Below are 6582 nucleotides of genomic sequence, written 5' to 3'. Positions count from 1 at the left end.
AAATAACGCTTCAGGCGCCTGAGTTAGCAAATTCAGCTCAGCTCAGGCCTAATCAGCAGCAAATATGCAATCTCTGCTTTTGCACATCGAACAAAAAATTTTCACACTTTTTTTCTCTTTCAAATAAATTGATGCTGTACTTTACTTTCTAAGCTACATTGTGGTTATATTCTACTCTTTTTGTCGAAAAAAAACAGAAATGTCGTTAGAAAAAGCTAAAGCATAATTTGAATGAAGCGTGCATCAAGCGTTCATCGCCTTTATACCATTCGTAGCCAACGGCACCTAATCTACATTTTGTTCAAAAGATTTTTTGTTGTTGGAATTTTCGATGAGCGCATAAATATGAGTTTGGGGAATGTTGAAATGTCAAAAAGTAACACAAGAATGTCGTCGTCTTTACTTTACATCAGAATCAAATCTTTACATGTCAAATATGCTGAACGGCAGTCCATAAATATTCATACGGTATACCGAGTGCGTTGCATTTCAATTCGAAATCAAATTCATCCCATTTTGTCGATGGAAGGCTCAATGATTTCAATTTCATTGATCATCAAAGACCGCATTTCAACGAATTCAGATTACAGCAAGGATTGAATTGCAAAACAAAAATTCACAAAACTATGAGGTCATCATCGCAATGCATGTATTTTCGAGCCGACCACTGAATGTTAAAAGAGAAAGCTTTTCCAAATGAAAAAAGAAGAACGTCGACTGGCTGTTTGCTCTTTTTCAAACAGCTAGCTTCATTGTGGTTGAGAGACAATTCAATGCGATTCTTTGCATTTTACACAAAAACCTAGGGGTTTCATTCAAGGCTTGAGAAATGTGAATATTTGTGAATATTGTGGATATTTTTCTCATTGAATCATCGTCAAAATTTCGATTATATGTGAATGTTGTGAATTTTGTGAATATTTTGAATAAAATTTTCAAGATGGCGACGAATTCAAGATGGCGGCTGATGAGAACGCCTGAACTGTCAAATAAGAAAGACTGAATATCTGTGAATATGAGTGGATATTCTGAATATAGCTCAAAACACACCGGAATTCATGAATTTTTGAATGATAAATTCCCCTAGACAAAAACTATTGGCAATTAGCTTCAAAATTACTCATTTCCTAAAGGATGCCACAAATGTATGCCTCATAGCGAAATACTCTTAATTTTGAACTTCTTTTCAAGCCTTATTTCTGGAGTCTTTATTGGAGAAAAAGAACGAGGCGTGACTTCTTGCAGATTTTTATACCATTGTGCTTTCAAGCAGTAGTGGAGAAGGTACGGACTCAAATACACTGTACTTCAGTGCTATTGATTGGTAAATAATCATGGCGGCTCCATATTATTTCAAAAAGCACAAATGGTATAAGGCCTTCACACGTTCTTTGATTTTGGTTTTCGATAACAATCTATCTGAATTATTTTAACCACGTAAGAACTAACTACGGTCAAATTTACGACTTTGACTTTGGTGAGCCCTGGTCATTTTCATGCAAATATGATATGTTTTGGTTTAAATAGTGTAAACGAGCTGTTCATTGTATATGGTCTTCATGAGGCCTTTCACCCACTTTAAAAATAAAGTGAAATCCCAACGTTTGCGAATGTGCATGTATGAGATTCTCAATAGAGCCATTTTCATTAAAGGATTTTGTTGCTGAACATTTTTGTTAACGAAATTATAGCACAAAATCTCCTATTCACTTCGGACGCTATTGTGCTGCTATGCACACAACACTTTTGAACTCTGTCGTATGGAGCATAATTGAAGTGTGGTGTAAGTGTTTTGTAATCCGTCAACAACATAATAATCAAATAGCTCTCTAAAGATTTTCGCAAAACCATTTTTGTGTATGCGTATTTCCATAAATCAGAAAATCTATCTGATCAGATGCATGCTAAAACTATACAAAAATTATAACTAAATTCTAATAGTTTTCAGTGTATATGTCAAGAGTGAAAAAAATGGAATTAAGCCATTTACAGCAACTCAAGAACAACAACAACAACAAAAAAATACGATAAATTATTTACGAATATTTTGTGTTTGAACTGATGTGAGAAGAGAAAAGATAATATGTTGATTTGATTGAAAATAAACGTAAAATGAATCCGACTTTTGGTTCGGCACCACCATCATATACATTCTGCAAATGATATTTTCATATCAATAAAAATTCACAACGCACATGTATGAAAGGAGTGAGCATTTCTGTTTTTGTTGCTTAAAATGAACAAAGTATTTATTCAAAGCGTTTTCCATTGGAAGCATGTATACGTATATACATGAAATGGCTCCACTTCGAAACATTCGCATGAAAATTTGCATATTGGGTTACGAGCAGCAGAGAAATGATATCTTTTATTAAGAAAAACCGTCGCGTTTTATGTATCTCAAAATTGCATGCCGATTTGATTGAATTAACAACTGAGCAGTGGCGGCAACAGCTGTATTCTCGCACTGTTTTCCTAAACGTAGCTAAACAAAAAGCACGTGTTTTTTTCTCCATTTTCTTTAAAAATAATTTCCAAATAAATTATACGAATCACACACAACGTGCACACATTTAAACGAAATTACAAAAACATCGATGAATTTTGATTCACACATTGGTTAACATATTTTGTTTATATTATTTAAATATGTGGCACTGAGACTCTGGATATTCAATATCAAACACTCATACAGGGAGACCAAAAAATACACACACACAAACAAAAAATAACACGACGAAACCAATTGACAATAAGCTAAAGTGCATTTGTGTCACACGGAATATTGGTTCACTTTCAATTGCATTCGCGTTGTACATGGTGGAAAATATATCGCATTTTCAATGTGTTCCTACAACCACAAATGAATCTTTCGAATATATTGATATCAAAATCACAATGGAAATAAAATGGAAGGTTTTGAGAAATGGGGTGGGTGGGAGGTGAGTGGAAATGTTCATTAGATGCGATATGCGGGCAAAAGACACATTTACACTAAACGAATACCGCGGAACATTGGAACGAGACAGCGATTCATTCTATTCAAAAACTGTATCAGAGAGTAAAGCAAAAAATTGAAATGGAACTAAAAAGTATAGGAAAGAAAAAAATTAACGGAACGAAACAGTAAAGAATGAGAGAGAGAGAGAGAGAGAGAGAGAGAGTATTAGAAAAAAAATCTCACCTAAACTGTAAATTCCTGTATTGATATACGCAAATCAAAAGCACCAAGTTGACCAAATCCGGACACATCGGATTTGATTTTGTGTGTTTGTGTGGAGTGGGTGGGTGTGTGTGTGCAAAAGGTAGTATTGAGAGTTCAAACATTAGTTTGTGCAATGGAAGAAATAGATCGAAAGTTTTTGGAGTGCATTCGATTCCGAATGAATTTGTGGACGACTGAATTGGGACTGATTTGGTTTGCTTGTTTTGTTGTGTTTTTTTTTCATCTCGTCTCTGTCCGTTCTTGAAATTTATAACAAAATTTACTTTGTTTGAATACATGTTATGTATGCAAAAGCAAACCGAAACCCAGTTCCCCACCGCAATGTTCACAATAATTTCAGTTGAGCGAATGCATGAGTGGTAGTGAGTGAGTTGAGTGAAATTCACCTGACACGATTCAATAAGTCCGCATGACCCGAAGAATATTGTTCCATAACGTCTCGTACGTCATACGGCTTGAGTGCTTCACGAAACTTTTTGCGTGCCAAAAAGTATTGGAGCTGCATATTCATAACAAAGTGCAAAGGGTGTTAAATGTGCTCAGATTGGAATCATCAAGGCTGATTTATACTGTGCTCTACTCTATCGATATCAATATATATGTACTCGGTTAAATCTTTCGGTTTTTTTTTAAAGACGACGGCCGCTTCATAGAATTGAAGAAAAAAACCGACGATTGTGAGAAAAACGACGATTCGACAAGTGAAACGCAACGCATAACAAATTGAATTCGGTATTGAACATGTGATTTTTATTTTGTTGCCGTCATTTTGATGCCATGAAATGCTTATGTAAACCATCCAGTGGCGTTAACCTGGCAACATGCTTCTGCAACAACGTGCTCCAAACATGTGCTTGCACAGAACTCAAAGTATTGTTAAAGTTTACCTATTATTACACAGTCCACCATTTATTGCATCATATTTTGTTTGACCTTCGCATTGTTGTTCCAATGTTAATAACATTGGAGAAAGCAAATGTTTAAACAAAGCAATTCCAATAATTAAAATGAAATCAATTTCCGAGCTCTACGTCACTTGGCCGAATGTTTCATAATAATATGATGTATTCTTTGTTTGTTTTTTTTTCTAATGGAATTTAAACGAAGCGAGTGAATCAAAATAAAGACATAAAAGTATTCACATCTACAGAACCCATTCGTTTCCGTTGATTATAGCAGAGACCGTTTTTTTTTATCAAATCATAATATCCCATGGAAATATTTCTTCCATACACTTTCTACAACTCTGCAAAAATTTCTATAAATTTCTCCTCTTCTCCCATTTTTACATGGAAAATACACACTACGTTCGAGAGAACGCACACCTTAATCTATATCATTATTTAATAATATCTAAGAATTAGCTTTGAAAGTTCACATTCTACACAACTCTTGTTCGTATCGTCGAAATGTGGGTCATCAAGACATCAAAACACAAATCGTCAAAGGTTATTAACAGCAACAAGGAATTGAAATGAATAGAAATCGGCTCAGAAGATTTACTTGTATATTGTAATGCTGTTGAAAATTGTGAGATGTGCGCATTAAAAGTTAGTCGTATAAAAGCGATGGAAAGTGTGTAGCATACAGTCAGAAAATCCGTTTAACTGGTTCTCGTCTTCCATTAACGACAACAGATATTTCTATTCTTGTTCGGTACATATACACACTCTCTTTGAATGCTCCGTTCAATCCGTAAAGTAAGCGAGCCGGATTTTATTTTTACATTTTGGAAAATGGATGCATGATAAGAGCTGCTGAAAAATATGCAACGTAGAGCATAAGCAAAAGAAATCGACGAAAAAAAATTAGAGGTGGATGTCTAGCCAATGATGCTGAGATAATGATGTGAACAGAGCCGATGTGGAAATTCGTCATGAAAACTCGTTAGAAAATATGCTTAGTTTAGCGTTAACGTACGAAGTAGCTTTGGTCAACGGGAAGGATGAGCATGACACAGTCAAAACAGATATACCGGAAACATCAAAATAATTTCTTCCAGATGGTCTGCGGAATGACATCTGACTGTATGCATGCTACACATACATCAAGCTTTTACCAACCACACTTTAATCCAATTGACCCGGAGCTTTTCGTATATGTATGTACATATGTGTGTATTTTATTAGAACGATGGACGAACGAAGAGGGAAAAACGAAAACTTGAAACCATCAAATAAATCTTTTTAAGTCTCTTTTGAATAGGATATTTATGGCCCATTTCGGTTCGACGGAGGTTTTTTTATTCTGTTGCAATTCGTTTTTTTTTTCTGTACGAAATTCGACTTTATTGCGTTTATTTCATTTTTTTGCCATCTATATCATAGCCAGTTAACGTTCCGGTTTTTCGGTTATGGAATATGAATAGTGGGAATGGCACACACGATAAGAAGGTCATTTTCCACAATCGAATGATTTATGTGCGAGAAGCGAAAGTTCAGGTGAGCAAATAGGCCGTGAATAGGGGATAAAAACAAGAACATGATTTACAAAACCGAAAGAGAGAAATAATAGAAACGCGGTGAAGGATTAAGGTATTACGTCAACAGAGAAAAAAATGGTCTATCAACAAATATTATATGATGTTACTGAAAGCGTTGTCATCTACATTTTCGACCTCAATTAACTGTTTTTTTTTTCGTTACACGCGATCAACGACGGAATATCATATTATTGAATCGGTTTCGATCAAATCTTACATGAAATTCAATTCGATGAGGCAGTAACAGTGACAAATTGAATAAATGGTGCGCAACTCCTAGAAGCAAACTAAATAAACCACAATCATACAGAACATTTGAATGGCACTTTTTGGGAGGACAGAAGAATGGTTAAGTGTTGTATATAGAGAGTTAAAATTGAGCCCAAAAAAGTCGAGACTAAAGCCTTTACCAAAATCTCAATCTACTTAATTTTTAACTAGGTGAAATAGAAACAATGTGACGGATGAAGACTGAAAATGTAACTCAGGGAATTTTTTTCTGGCAAGTTATTCCAAACAACGCAATTTTCTCAGACGAATTGAACCGATTATGTCAGATAGACCAAGAGCTGATCGTACAAACAACTTTTTTTTCTGTGTACGTCAGATTTTCATAAAATTATCATCTTCAGAACATATTCCATCACAATTGTTCTACTTGTTTTAATGTAATTGTGCGGATCGCTTGATTTGCGATTTTATTCGCGCTACACGGAAAAGTATACTTTTTTCCCCCAATACGGCAGATTTTGGTATTAAAATATTCGCTATGATCTAATTAGCTTAGAAAATAAAAAATCTGCCCATTTAATTGGGCAATTGCTTTGAAAATACATGATTTTCATTTCAAAAACATCGTACAATATTGCATGTT

General features: G+C 34.7%; 1 protein-coding gene across 4 annotated transcripts in view; it reads right to left on the bottom strand.

Annotated features, from left to right (window-relative positions):
* The window catches only part of LOC129576966 (potassium voltage-gated channel subfamily KQT member 4), a 197050-nt gene that overhangs the window by 12389 nt on the left and 178079 nt on the right, over positions 1–6582 (bottom strand). The window lies entirely within an intron of this gene.

Source organism: Sitodiplosis mosellana, unplaced genomic scaffold (assembly GCF_009176505.1).
Source record: "Sitodiplosis mosellana isolate CC-2019 unplaced genomic scaffold, AAFC_SMos_1.0 Smas_scaffold_6191, whole genome shotgun sequence".
Lineage (NCBI taxonomy): Eukaryota > Metazoa > Arthropoda > Insecta > Diptera > Cecidomyiidae > Sitodiplosis > Sitodiplosis mosellana.
The sequence above is the reverse complement of the archived record's forward strand: the minus strand, read 5'-3'. Positions and strand labels throughout refer to the sequence as shown.